A 14748-nucleotide genomic window follows, 5' to 3' on the forward strand; every position below is an offset into this window, starting at 1 on the left:
GAGTGTAGGTGTGTGGAAAGTACTGCCAGGTGTGTGATAGAGACAAAAACATTAGTGACCTTTCAGAGACTCTTAGATAGGCACATGGATGAAAGAAAAATGGAGGGGTATGTAGTAGGGAAAAGCTGGTACAACACTGTGGGCTAAATAACCTACACTGTGCCGTTCTAAATCTGCAGTTCCCTCTGCAACAGAATCCTTGACTTCCATGTCAGGAGACCACAGTCAATATAGGTTGGTGAAAAGATCTTCTCCTCACTGACAATCAACAGAGGTGCTCCTCAAAGGTACCTGTTTAGCCCACTGCTCTACTCTCCTATGACTGTGTGGCTAGGCACAGCTCAAATCTAAGTACCATCTCTAAGTACCAATGACACCACTGTCATTCACAAAGTCTCAGATGGTAATGAGGAGGTGTGCAGAAGTGAGGTAAGATCAGCTGGATAAGTGTTATGACCCAGTGATTCTCACAGCATCATATCTGCCAACCTCTAACTGCACTGCAAGATCATCTACCTTATTCCGTATACTGTGTGCATTCAAATATAACATCTTTAGTTCTGTTTTTATTAACCTTTTCAATTCTTCCCCATGTTTCACTTAAACTCCTGCACTGACCTATCATCTGCCTGTCCTTCCTACAGTCTCACTACACACTGCATCAACTGTGCATCAACTTGCCCCATCCTCAGCCATATCCATTCAGTTTCCATCCCGCTGTCAAATTAGTTAACCCCATCCCCAACAGGTCTAACAAAACTGCCTACATGGATGTTGGTGCCCTCGAGCTTAGATGTAATCTACCTTTTTATACAGATCATACCTTCCTGAGAAGTGATTCCAATAATCCAGAAATCTGAAAACCTGCCCTGCATTAATTCCTTAGCCACGCATTCATCTGCCAAATCATCCTTTTGCTGCAGAAGCATACAACACTCTAGTTGCTGTTGTTCATAATTGTTCAGTATGCATAAATATATCTGGATTTTGGAAGGACTTTTAGATCCTGTTTTGTACAATTTTCATCAATATTTATAAAAACAAGTAGCTCTATCAGTTGTCGACTGTTTTTAATTGGTGAGCTGCTATGGAATTGGACCACGCAGTAACTCACTGGATAATTGGATGTGAAATAAACTTTGTCTGATAAAAATATAAAGAGTCAAGTTGGATTATTAATAAAACCAGCATGTTGCACAAATTAAAATGCAACAAAATGCTGAATCAGAAGTTCATTGGCCAGAATTCCACTCTAGAGATTTGCATATATAATCTTAACTGATGGCAGTGCAGTACTGAGGCAATATGTTGTCCAAATGTTGAATTGAGGTCTAATTTTCTATTTCTGAATCCATATGAAATTCCATGTCAAAATTTGAAATAAAAGCAGAGGATTTCTGGTACCTTGTTTAACATTTCTATTTTGAAAACATCATTAACACAGTAGAACTGTTTGTTATGCAATTATTCCTTTGCAAGTCTTTTGCAACGTTCACCAACTTACACTGATCACATTTCAGAATGCTAGGTCATGTTTAGTTTATTTCTCTGAAATCAATGGTTTGTTAATATTCTGAAATATAATATTTTGCTTTGGCAATTAAAGCAAATCATAATTGTGTCACAGTTTAGGAAAACAAGTATTAAACTCATTTTATTTGTGCTGCTAAACAATCACAGAATGCCTATATTTTATAATATAAATCAAAATGAATTGGCTTTTCAGTTTCAATAGGAAATGATGTGCTTTACGACCTCTACTCAAACAATTTAACTTTTAATTGTGTTCAAATCCTTTTGTGTTCTATCTCCATATGCTCCTCAAGTCCCTTTACTCGCAGAGTTCTGTTTGCTTCTATGATTTTTTATCATGCTCTGGGCCCTAATGATTAGACCTCCCTGAGGTTATTTGTAAAGTGCGGGGGAGGGGTAAGGGAAGTAAAAAAGGGAAGTTTTAAGGACAATGGAGTAGGAGGCAAGGAGAGAAAAAGAGAATGATGCAAACAGATAGAGCGAGACAGGTAGAGAGAGATAATCAACAGGGGATTTGACGACCTCAAGCAATAACTCCAGGCAGAGATCATTGGGACACTTTGTAAATAGCCAATAGTCAGTAGTTTTGATAGACACCTTTCAGAGCCTAATCCCTTAATTCACTCCTTATAATGTGGGCAACAACCCTGGGAATATTGAAGGCTTCAGGAAGTAATATTTTAAGATTTTATGGATTTTAATGAATTAACAACAGAATTATTCTACAAAAAGTATTTGTTTGTTTTAGTCTTATAGGTTATGTATTATTTATTCTAAATTATGTTTTTGTTAACTTATGTCTGTTATGTTTGCAGTGTACTGTACTACTGCAAAACAAGTCTTATTTTCATGCATGTATACCCTGGATATTTATGCCTATGGTAATAACATTGAATTTAAAAGCAAACTTGTTTATTCAGTGTGATGGTTAGGATAATTCAAATATGGAATGGCTTAAAAATAAAAACAATATCATGGAATAAGATGGTTAATGTGAACTAAATTTAAATTATAAGAATGCATTAATATTCAAATACTTTTCTACTAAGTGCACTATTGGTAGAGGATATTTTTTCTTAATAATTTTCTTAATTACTCGAGAAATATTAACCTATCATTATTTACAACGTAATACCATTGTGTATTTTGAATATAGATAGATAAGCATTATGGACAATTAAATTATTGCAACCCAGGCATGACTACATTAGTATTAACTAAATGCTATTTATTATGTGCAAGGATTATGGACTGAACTCAGTAATGTAAGTATGCTTTATCTATAAACCTCAATTAATGCTATATGAATTAGCCTTATCTCTGTCATTCTCAGCTTCCTTATTAATGTAATGCAGTTTTCCAAACTTCACATTTTGAAATCCTAATTATCTTCCAATATAATTGGCAAACACTTAAGAATTTGTTGACGGAAGTAGTAAAAAAAAGTATATTTAATTAATAAGTGAAGAAGAGTATGTTGTGAGTATGAGTGGTTGTTTAGTTGCATTAAAGAGTAGGGTCAAGGGAGGTCAACAAAGATTTTGTTGAAAGGCTCACTGGACTGTTGAGTAATACATGATGTCCATGGTAAAAGCCTTCCATTAGAAAACGTTTTTACTTTAGTGTATTTGGCAATTAAGGATTCCTGAAAGGAAATCCGTTCAGTACAAGGTCAGTTTTGAGGCTTAAGAGTTTGAGCCTGTGATTTGAAGTGACTGTTAGGATGGATAGAGGTTTCAGGACAGATCAGGGGTTGGTAGAGATGGTTAGATGAAGGTCATGAATCAGTCTAAAGAATTATAAACGTAACCCTCTCACCTTTGGCTTGTAATGAGTTAGCTGTTACTGTGAGTACAAACTAGTAGCAGCATAACCCTACAACACATGTGGAATAATGATGAACGGGCCATTACAGTAAATAAACAGGTCTAGGATAAATATAATTCAGGAAACTAAAAGTTGAATGTTTCATCTAAGGGAAAATAAGATAATTACCTCCAGGCATACTGACAAACACCCATGGAAACCTAATGTTTGCCAGTCACCCCAACCATAAACTGTTACAGCTGCTTCTGTCTGGCAAACCGTACCACAGCATTAATGCCAGGACCCACAGGCTATGGGATGGCTTCTTTCTACAAGCCATTAGACTTATACATCCGCATGTCTGTACATTGCGACAGAGTCATAACACAAAGATTTTTACTCCTTCATGTTGTGGGATGAATGTAAGATTTAAATAAATTCTAAATTCTAAATAATTCAGCTCACACCAGTATAAACTTAGATTGAAATTCAATTGACAGAATATTTTAAAACTATAGCAAACAAAATAAAGAAAAGGGCCCATCACATGTATGTCAGTCTATAACATGCACACAATCATTAGAACTTATGGCCCCTTAATACATTCATTTTTCATTAGTCTCTTTACTCCTGGTACCGAAATGGTCTTGAGCTGAAGAACCATTCCAAACAAAAACAAAAACAAATAAATTTCCACGCAACGTCCAAGGGAAGTGACATCAAACTGTCCCCTTTTGCTCTGTCTCCAATTGCCGTGTGCTAGCTGGTTAACTGAAAGTGATCTGCATATTCTCCATGAGACCATAGTCTGCAGGAGGCTTTTTGGTCATCTGTAAGTGTCCATCAAAATTTGGTTCTGTGAGCATTTCACCATGTTCTTCCGCCATGTCTGTTATCCTTACTCTTCTCCTTCTTTCTTGAAGCTTCCTTGATCCCTTACTCACCAGAATGGCACCCTGTTGTCTTTTTTTTTCACCCCAAGGGCATCATATTGATCAAAATATTAACAAGGCAAATCCTACTATAATATAATCCTAGCTAATACAATGAGCCTAACATTAATCATCTGAATTTTATCTTTAAAACATCTAAATTAAATACTCAATGGAAACTGTATATTAAGTGTATAATGTAATTAAAGGAATACTATATATATATATATATATTTGCAGTTTGAGGAGTTTTGCAAAAATAAAATGTCCAACAGCATAACTATTATTAAAATAAAGCATGGTTTTAAAACAGGGTAAGGAGGATATTAGCATTAGAAACTTGCATCAGCCTGCGAAGGAAGGTGATGTGAGCATTTAACTGCTTTCTGTAAATCCTGAGCAGCCTGGTGAAATCCAAACTGGTTCTTGTTGACAGATCAAGTTTGAAATGAGGTCTGGAGACAAGTGACCTTGATGAAACCCATTGGTGAAAAACATATAACAAGTAAGTGTCATTCAACGTCACTATCACGGACACCTTCCATCTCCTGGCTAATGACTTTGTTCCCCTTTAGGATGTATGTTTCCCTAAGCTATTTTTTGCAAATAGATCAAGAATGATCGACTGCCTGTTGTACAAGCGTCCATCCCAGGGAATCAATAGACAGAAACAGATCAAAAAGTGTTTCGGCCCGAAACGTCATCACTACTTCCTTCCATAGATGCTGTCTGGCCTGTTGAGTTCTGCCAGCATTTTGTGTTTTTATCAAAAATACTTTTATTCTCTGTAGTGATTTTGTTACTGAAGTATTATAGCCATTTTAATGTTGAGATCTCATCTGCTAGGTGCAGAACTCAACATAGTTTTGTGATGTTTTAAAGGTCAATCCTTCCTCATTGCAGTGACTATACAGTTGAGAGGATGTACTTTAAAAAAATAAAATTTGTTAGCTCTTACAATCTGTACTCACAGCTTCCTTTTTGACCTTCCACAAATGTTCAATCTTCTCCCCCACTCCCCAAAACACTTTCCACTAGTCCACCATGCACTTGGCTTGAGATGCAGGAATTCAGCCAAACAAACTCTCCAACCTGATGTCATGTGCCAGCTTTACCTTGCTTAGATACCAAGTCACAGTGGAATAACACTGTGCGTCACCAAGTACACCAATTAACTCCAAGTGTTTCTACACACAAACATCTTGATGCTGTCTGTATATTGTAATTTCTTGAATTAACACATTAAAGAATCTTATTCTGTTTTATGCTTGACTACAATCGCAACCAAAATACTTTGGTAAAGTTGGTGAATGTGTATATTGGTTTGTTATAGCATGAACCGAGGTGCAGTAAAAAAAAAACTTGTCCTCCGTAATTATCACACAGATCAGTGCGTGACAGCAGTGTATTGAGGTAGGACAAGTAAAGCGGTAACAGAGTACAGGGTAGAGTGTTACAGATATAGAGAAAGTACAGTGCAGATTGAGGTCAAGCTTCGTCTTACCATGATACAGGACTTTTCAATAAACATCATAGTGGGATAGAAATTATCCTTGATCTGATGGTACATGTTTTGATGTTTTTGTATATTCTGCCCAATGGGAGGGGATAGAAGAGAAAATGTTCAGGATAGGAGAGTCTTTGATCATTCTGGTTATTTTATCTAGGCAGCAGGAAGCCTAGGTAGCTTTCATGGAGGGGAAACTGTTTTCTGTGATATACTATGTTGTGTCCACAACGCTCTGCAGTTTCTTGTGGTCACGGGCAGACCTTTTGGCATATACATACAGAAAGGATGCTTTCTATGGTGCATGGATGAAAACTGGTGAGGACCAAAGGGGAGGTGTCAAATGTATTTAGCCTCCTGAGCAAGTAGAGATTCTGGTGAGTTTTTCTGGGCAATGGTGTCAATGTAGTTGGGCAGGACAGCCTATCAGTGATGTTCACTCCTAGGAATTTTTAACATCTCAACCTCAGCACCATTGATGTAAATAGGAACTTGCACATTGCCCCCTTTCTGAAGGCAAAGACTAATTCTTCTGTTTTCCTGATTTTGAGAGAGAAGTCATTGTCATGACTCCACGTTATGAGGTTTTCTGTTTCCTTCCCACACTCTGACTCATCATTTTTGAGATATAGCCCACTATGGTGTCATTTGCGAACTCGTAGATTAGGTTAAAGAATCAGGCCACACAGTTATGAGTGTACACGGTGTAGAATAGGGGGCTGAGAATGTGTCCTTGTGGGGCACTAGTTTTGAGGATAATCATGATGGAGGTGTTGCTGATTGCACTTTGGACAGGAAGTCAAGGATCCAGTTGAAAAGGAGGTGTTGAGTCCCAGGTGTGAAAGTGTGGATCTCTTGTCAGATGAGTTTTCAACCTAAAAATATAATGAGGACAAATCCAGACTTAGTGGAACTATGCTTTGTTTAGTGTGTTGACAGCTACATTGCAGGAGGGTAGAGAAGAAAAGAGATTGTTCAACTTCAACAACTTCATGATAGTTGCATTTGTATTTTCTTACAATTTGTATTTTAGCAGTTTATTCCTTCAACCCTTGGCTGCTCATGAAATCTCAGATATAAAGTTTTATTTGATTTTAGTGTATGTCGGCCACTTGTTGCTTTTACTTGCCCTATTTTTTAGGGTATATTTAGTCATGATTTTCCTTGACAAAATTTGTGAATATATTTGCCTGGAGAATTAGTGTTTTGATTACCTGACTTGTCATTTCCATCTCTGATGTCTCCAGTATTGTCTTTGAAAACCTTGGGATCTGGTCCCTTCCCTGGGTCATATCTTTCTTCATGGTTTCTCAAATTAGCCACTATGGTAGAATATCTGCCAGCATCTGTTGTAACCAATATTTATCACCTTTTAAAAATGTACAGACTGACTTTTAGTTGAGCAGATTAGCTTTAAGTGAATCAAGGCAGTCAAAAGGCTTCCTTTGTGAGGTGGTTGGTAACAAACACAAAGTGAGTATGAACAATTATGTAAATGAACAGTTGGTTATTGAGAAGCCTGCTTCAGAAACAGGGCTCTGGGTGAATAATATATTGTGATATTTGTTTTTGTTTTTGTGTTCATCAAACTTAGTCCCTTCGACTTAATTAGTAAATCTAATTTTGATGTGATGATGTTTTCATTACAAAGCTGCACAATTGAGTAATATAAATTAGCAAAGCCATCTTTAATTGTTATTATATCATTAAAGTCAGAATAGATCCCAACTGATAGCCTACGAAGTAAATTCTTTCATTAAGCAGCAATCCATTCTTTTTTACTCTATCAATTTACAATGTCAATCACTTGTAGAAATAAAACTATTTGAACATAGACACATAAAAGTTGCAAAGACTTCTCTGCACGCACTGACTTATTTGACCTTCATAAGAAAATCCGTACACAATTATTGCAAGGATATACTTTACGCCTGGCAGGATATGAAGAGAATTTTGAACCATCTGTGTATCCCAAAAGGACTTTAGTACTATGGTGAAGAAACTACGGAATGCAATGCATTAATGAGATAACAACCATCAGTGAAAAGTACACCAAGAAGTTCCCATATCCTATGTTAGGTAATAGTCAGCTCACAATTTCACACAAAGAAAATCAGCCCAGTTGCTGCAATGCATTTATAAATCTCAAACTTAATTGCAAGGTTAAGATGCTTAAACATAACTTGATATTTAATAGGTTTAAGATTTCATTTCAACAACTCTCCATTGTGTTGGAAACGAGAAAGAAAATAAAGAATATTGCCTGTGGCACAGTTTAATTTATTGTTAAAGAGTTAAAAGCCACTTCTAAGTTAGTATTTTATTACTAATCCAATAATCATCCATGCATCATTTCACAGCGTTTATCACATTCTAAATTAATGGTGGCTGTTTTTGATTTACTTTAGTCCAATTTAATTCAGATTGTATTAGTTAACTTGCTATCAAAGTACGATTTATTCTTTCGTTATCTCCAGTAAAATAGAAAGAAGCTAGTAAATTGAGAATTTCAGGTCAGTGTTAAAAGCCCATTGCAAGGATGCCTTGTTTATTTAATGGAAATAATTCTGGTATTTATAAAGCATCCCAACTTGAAATTTCAGATTAATGTCTGTTTAATAGTTTACAATTTACCTCAGTAAACAAGTGATGGAAATTTATTTCTCTGTGATTGATTTCAATATTACCATCTGGAAGAATTTCACTAAAGTTTTGGCCCACTTCTTTCAGATGCTAATATTGAAAGTGAATTTAGCCACCACTGTTATGTTTACGAATAACTACATGTGTTACGATCTATAAAACAGAACAAAGTTAGTTCCGCTCCCTCTGCATAATATAAACTATACATTTACTACTTCAAAGTCTTAATAAAGTCTTAATCACAAAATTCTTCAGGCTAAGAGCTGTGTCTGAACCCAGGTTAAGGTCAGCAAAATGCAAAATGTGCTCAGCAGTTGTTATATCCCAGCTGACAATTGTTTATGCCGTAGAACTTATTATTTTCTCAGAATCAGTATTACACTTGGTATAGTTATTCTTTTGTAATGTTTACCACCACAAGGCATGAAAAAAGTCAGATATGTCCTAGTCTGAGCCAGAGGCTAGCCAAAAGAGTAGCAATCAGGTCAAGGATTGTGAAGAGATTGGTTGAGGTCGGGCTGCCAGGGAAGGTAACTGAGATTTGACAATGCCAGATGATAAAATTGCAGGTACCTTACAAGTATCTTACAGCTTTCTAAGCTGGAACCAACTTAGGAAGATATTTATTTTCCAGGGTCCGAGAGGCCTATTGCTAAACTCAGCTTTCTAGCACAGCAGCATAATCTTTCCAAATGGTCAGTGCTGTTCATGACAAAGTTAAACTTTTCACCAATATTTCTTGTACAGATTCTTGTTGTAGATAAGAAAACAGGCCTTGAAGGCCCACGTTTAATCAACATAAGAAAATGGGGTATTGTCAATTGGCCTGGATCAAATGAGACAACACTGGCTAAGTTATTTGCACCATTGTCACTGAGTTCAAGTAAGCTCGCAGACCAGACTGATCTTGTCACTTAGCAGATCAGACATAGTCATAGGTACAGTTAATCAATCAATAGATGAGACATTTATGTATTCTGAGAGTCAGCCCTCACAGCATTAATTTTGCAGTTTTGGATCTCTTGTCCTCAGAGGCTTGTAGACCTTCAGTGTACATTGTCCCAGCAAAGGTACCTGAACAACTGAACAACATTATATGCAGATAATGACAACTAGTAGCAAAAAAGTATAAGTGTTAGAAAGCATTGGGAATTGATAGAAATTGAACCATTAAACCATTGAACAATTGAATGACAAGGAGAATGGCAGAAAGAAGAACTAGAATTTAATCCTCAGACTTTGGTATCTGCAAAGGATGAGTTGATCGTCTGCAACTCATTAGTATGTATTGATATGTATTGTCAGAATAGATGTACCATCTGACCGGCTGCATCACCATCAGACATGGGTGGGAGGGGTTCTATTGCACAGGATTTTGGTAAGCTACAGCGAGAAGCTCTGGAAACTATGTTGTATAAGTTGGCAGCAAAGACATATTCCCAGAAAGGATACATGGCTGTAGTAGCAGGTCTGGGGAAGCATATGGTCAAAGACTCAGAGAGCAGCAAGGGTCACAGTAGTGGAGCAGTAAGAGAGACTTCCACTGAACTCCCATTAAAGGGAAGGTTTAATCATCTTCAGGTAGTTATCAAAACATAAACAAGAGAAAGTCTGCAGTTGCCACACTTAGGTCGGAGGAACAACACTTTATATTCCAATTGGATAGCTTCCAACCTGATGGCATGAACATCGATTTCTCAGACTTATATTAATACCTCCACTTCCCACCACCCTTTCACCATTTCCAATCCCCTTGTCCCTCTTTCATGTTATCTCCTTGCCCACCCATTGCCTCTCTCTGGTGTTCCTCCCCCCCCCCCCCCACTTTCTTCTTTCTTCCATGGCCTTCAGTCTCTTTCACCAATCAACTTCCTAGCTCTTTGCTTCAAACCTTCCCCTCCAACTTTCACCTTTCTCTCCACTCCCCCCCCCCCTTCAAATGTATCCCTCAACTTTTTTTCTCCAGTTGTGTGAAAGGGTTTCGGCCTGAAATGTCAGAATAGACTTTTTTCTATAGATGCTGACTGGCCTGCTGAGTTCCTCCAGCATTTTGTATGTCTTTCCATTAGCAGTGTACTGTCACATTTCCCCTACTGAGTGCATCAACTCACTTTTTTCTGGGTTAATCTCCAACTGCCATTTTCTCAGCTCATATCTGATTCTGGTCTATATCATGCTATATTCTTTGCCAGTTTTCGACACTACGCACAATACCACTTATTTTCAGCAAATTCACTAATCCACCCAACTACATTTTCATCCAGGTCATTTATATACAAACAGCAGAGGTCCCAGCACAGATCCCTGTCAACTCCACTAATTACAGACCTCCAGCTTGAATAAGTTACCCTCTGTCATCTATGTGCAAGCTAATTCAGAATCCAAACAGCCAATTTGCCGTGGACCCCATGCACCCTAATCTTCTGGGTTAGCCTCCCACGAGGTACTTTGTCAAATGCCTCACTAAAATCCATGTAAACAACATCTACTGCCCAACCCTTATCAGTCTCCCTTGTCACCTTGTCAAATAACTCAGTCAATTTGGTAAGGCACAACCTGCTTGGCGCAAAGCCATGCTGACTCTCCCTTATTAGGCCATGGATTTCCAAATGCCCATATATCCTCTCCTTAAGAATTTTCTCCATCAATTTGCCTACAACTGATGTGAGACTCGCTGGTCTTTAAGTCCCAGGACTTTCTTTCATTCTCTTCTTAAATAGAGGTACAACATTAGGCACTCACCAGTCATCTAGAACCTCGCCTGTAGTGCGAGAGGACACAAAGATTGTTGGGTCAAGGGCCCAACAATCTTGCCTCTTACCTGCTTCAATAACCTAGGGTAAATCCCATTAGGCTCTGGGGACCTATCCATCTTAATACTCATTAGGAGACCCAGCATTTCCTCCTCCTTGCCATCTAAAGGCCCTAAAGTAGTTATGCTCTCAGCATTGATCACCTGGTTCTCCATATCCTTTTCCTTTGTAAATACCTAAGCCAAGTACTCGTTAAGTACCTCACTCACAAGCAAATGTTCTCCCCCTTATCCTTGAGTGACCCCATCCTCTCCCTAATTATCCTCTTGCTCTTGATATATGTATAGAATGCCTTGGGATTCACCTTACTCCTACTTATGAAAGACTTTTCATCCCCCCTCCTGACTTTGATAATTCTCTTTAGTCTTTTTTCTGACTTCTTTATATTCCTCATCTGCTTTGTTTGGTTTTATCTTCTGAAGCTTTACATATTTTTCCTTTTTCTTCTTGACTAATTTCATGACTTCTCTGGACCAATCCAAGGTTTTCTTACCTTTCCATCCTCATTCTTTCTTCTAACAGAAACAAACCTTTCCTGTACTCCATGCAGTTCCCATAGGACCACAACTCTGCAATTCTAACAGCAGCATACATTTCATGTACTCTGCAATATGACGAAGACGTAATATGTGAAAACAGCATCTTAGCAAAATCAGAAAGCATTGGGCATTTTAAAGCCAATAGACTGTAAAACATGTGTCCACTTAATTGATTTTGAGAAAATATTTCTATACATATTAGCATTCTCTCATGAAGCTGAGCCAAACATGTCTTTCTTAATAATACATCCACTGGGCTTTTGTTTTCTGATTTTGCTCTTTCCAAATTTATTCTTGCTCTGGTTACATGATAATTAATTCAGATGTGTATCATCATATTTTGAATTTATACTTTGAATCACTTTGTTAATTTCAACAAAGGAATCACCTCTGGCACAATTGTAAAATCATACTTTTTTTAAATAAATGGTAACATTTATAAATAATAGGTAATGTTATTCAATAAAGAATACTCATGAACAGGAAATACTGTTCATTTAACTGAATGAAAAAGTGGAGCTATATTCTGCTGTAATTATAATAGCTCTAGCATGGGAATAAAGTCTCTGTAATTGCCTGCTTTGCTCAAAATGTTATCACTTAAAGAGCTCCTCTGTGATTGGTGGTTTCTTTCCTTCCAATCTTTACTTTTGCCAATAGTTCAAATTCCTTGATTCAAACGTGAGTGTGTTCATCGTTGTGTTGTGAGATTGGAATCTATATTCATTGGAAACTGCTCAGTCTTTTTTTTTGAAGCGACAAGAAGTTCACATTTCTTACAGTCCAAAGAACTGCAAAATCAGTCACCCAACTCCCTGGAGCATGGCAAATTTGAATATTTCTATTTTAACTTATTGCCAATGACTTTGAAACCCCCATTAATCTCTTGGTGCTGATGGCCATGGTACTTTCAACCAGCAAACAATGACACAGATTTGTGGGGATAAATGCAAGTGTATGTGACATTGTAATGAAAAATTAATAACTCATTGGAGGGACAATTTGCAGAAACTGTCATGGAATCAGTAATTGTTTTTGTCTCTTGACATGCATGTCTGACATAAGCTTCTGTGCTTCATCTATAATTTTGTTGGCAGTTTTAGTAGAGCTTTATGGCTAAATTAGGATATTTGTTCTCATTTATGCCATGCTGTTAAGCACAAGAATTGTGCAGTCCACAGCTGGAATACCAGATACCAGATTGTTCCTTTTTCTATAACAGCTGAGTAAAAATTGAACTGTTATGTTTGTAGGTGTGACATTGAATAGAAGTACATGTCCCCAAGATATCACAGCATAAGTCTTGAGTTGATAATCAATCTACAGATTACCTCAGCATCCAGCAAAAGAGCAATTAAAATAAGAAACATGAGATGGAATAGGTCACAATCTTCCTTGAACCATTAGGTATACACAATTGCTCTCTACAGCAGAGTTCTGAACTCTTTCTAATCTTAAAGAACTTTCTCCTTTTCTATTCTTCCTACCAAAGTAAGTAATCTCATATATTCCTATACTATTCCCTTCTAAAATTTGCCCACTTACTTAACCTATTTATTTTTACAGTCATTATGTCCTCCTCACATACTGCTTTTCCATGCTTGTTCTGAACAAATTGACATCTGAGTAATTAATGTTAACAAAGATTGAAAAAGGATAGTCATCTTTCTGTTTTTTGCATTTATGAAATGTCTAATATTACCAGGAATTAAAGATGCATGATTTCAGGAAGGACACAACTACTCTGAAGCTAAAATCTAATTGGAAAATTATATCTAGTTATAGCATTTGCTTACTGAATAAGACTATGCACATTTGATTTAATGAAACCAGGCTAGGCGGTGTTGATGAAGAATTGATGATAAAGTAATTGTTAAAGTAATTGTAGCAATTTCAATGCATTTACTCTAAGTCAATATTTATTAAAAATGAATACTGACACAATGCATCAAAATGGATATTAGCATGTATAATGAAACAAATTTAATTTCAGTACTTTGATATGATTGCCTGCATTGGCTTAGCTTCCTGAAGTGACTCCAAATTTTCTGACGTTTGGGTTGTGCACGCACTTCTGCTGGCTAGAGATGATTTCCCTTTGATTTTGATCTTTGCTACATGACAATTTGTCTGATGTACAGATGACCCCATTTACAGTCTATGACTCCAGTCACATTACAGAAGCTGAGAGCACTGGAGCATAAAACTAGGCCATGGGTCATCATTCTTCTAATGCTTTTCTCCACATAATCTGTCAATTTTCATCCTCGGGATGAAAATTCATGGGAATTTTCATTTCCCATGAAATGCTCATGGGAACATTTCCAATGAAATGTTCTCATTTCACGGGAACATGAGATGAAGAGTCCTTGGAAGTGAATCCATTGGTTATGGGAGCATTTCAATGATGGGGCAAATGAAGATGAGCGAAGCTATCCACTTGACAGCTGAGGGGTAGTAACTGTTCCTGAACCTAATGGTGCAAATCCTGAGGCTCTTGTACCTTCTCCCTGATGGCAGCAATGACTTATGCCATGCTGAGTTATTCATTGCTTACTATAGCCACAGACTGGAAATTAAGCCCTTCATTGTTCTGTCCTTACTGCTCTGTGTTTTTACCATGTGTTATTCAACATTATCTGTGGGAGAATGATGGATGGAACCAGCAAAAGGGCTGTTTGCCATGTTTGATTTAATGTCATGAGGACTCATGGAAATCAGAGTCAATGGGTATAACTTTGTCAGGCTGCTATCGATTTGTGTTAAGAATGGTTTCCCCAACTTAGTTTCTAGTCATCAGATTTTTGTGAGGAGGAATTTACAAGGCTGATGGGAGCAATGCTGCATACATATCCAATGTTTGTTGCTTCATCTGGATTCTTCCTTCTAAGTCAGTGGCTTGATTCAGTCGTGTGGTTTGTTTAATTTTTTGAGAAACCCATCTCATTGCAATGAGTCCAGCATTACATATATGT

The sequence above is a fragment of the Hypanus sabinus genome, chromosome 5 (genome assembly GCF_030144855.1).
Source record: "Hypanus sabinus isolate sHypSab1 chromosome 5, sHypSab1.hap1, whole genome shotgun sequence".
In the NCBI taxonomy this organism is placed as follows: Eukaryota; Metazoa; Chordata; class Chondrichthyes; order Myliobatiformes; family Dasyatidae; genus Hypanus; species Hypanus sabinus.